The following is a 1,265-nucleotide window of genomic DNA, read 5'->3' on the forward strand; positions in this document are numbered from 1 at the left end:
GATTGAAGTTGTACACAGCAAAGAGGACTTTGAGCCCATTTGACATGGCTTTTGAAAAGTCAAAAGGAGCCTTTGTGACTCATAAGATGCTTTTTGTATCTGTTTGGCTAATTTTATGAAATTGTTTCTTTTAGTTAGAATATCTTTTAGAGGAAGTTGGTTCAATATGACTTTCCCTTAAAGTACTTTCGAAATACGAAGCTCTTTTAAAATTAATTTTCAAATAAAAATTAAGATAGCTTCTTCAAAAAGCTCTTTTATGAGAAGCATGAGAAGCAAAAGCAAAATCGAAAGTCATGCCAAATTGGCCCTCTATTTGGTTTCCACATCACCATCTTGAGTTTGAAGGAGGAAAGAGTTGAATATTTGGTTTTACTTGAGCTAAATCCTAAAGTTGAAAATAAAAATATCTTTTAACTAGGTTGAGGGATATTGTTGGCAGACAAATCTGTGATGAATTGGTTTTTTTTTTTTATTTTTTATTTTTTTTAAAAGATGGTGTTACATTAACATTTTACAAGTGGACGATATCGTAAACAAGTAATGATGTGAATGTAACTCCAAGTATCTATCCCACGAGGATTAATTATTCGATTAGATTTTAACTAACACTAACTTTAATTGATTAACACGATTATATAGAGTTGGATGATTTATATTAACAACCTAAATTTATAACTAATCTAATTAATTGGAAAGTGGCTATGAAACTTAATTAACAGCAAGCACTAGGATTTTGAATCTCCCTTTATTATTTCATTTTAATACCAATCTCACAATTTGACGACACTTATTTAGCGTTGAAGATCAATGTTCCTAGTTTATTTAATAACCTTTTTTGGGTCCTATCCCAAGTGTGAACATATGAAGATGCATTAAATCTCAAGAATGAAACCATGTAAAGTATGGACAATTATTTTTATCGTGTATAGGACTTTACAATGACTATTACCACATGCTGTATTTCCTATTCCTTCTTTCAAATGATAATAGAAATCAAACATTGGTTCAATTAATGGCCAAGTAATTGAAAAGCATAAAGAACCTAACAACCATTTGACCAAAACATTAAGTGTCAAAATATGGAATTTAATATGAAAACATCAAAACATAGGGTTCATCGTTATTCTCGCATCTATACTAATCCCACAAACATTTCAAGCCCCTGTTGGCCTCTATTAAAATTTTAATACATTTTTTTCTTCTTTTCAACCACACATTCTTCAATAAAATAATATTCCACGTAAATTGAATATTTTTTTTTT

Source organism: Olea europaea, unplaced genomic scaffold (genome assembly GCF_002742605.1).
Source record: "Olea europaea var. sylvestris unplaced genomic scaffold, O_europaea_v1 scaffold2674, whole genome shotgun sequence".
NCBI classification, from domain to species: Eukaryota; Viridiplantae; Streptophyta; class Magnoliopsida; order Lamiales; family Oleaceae; genus Olea; species Olea europaea.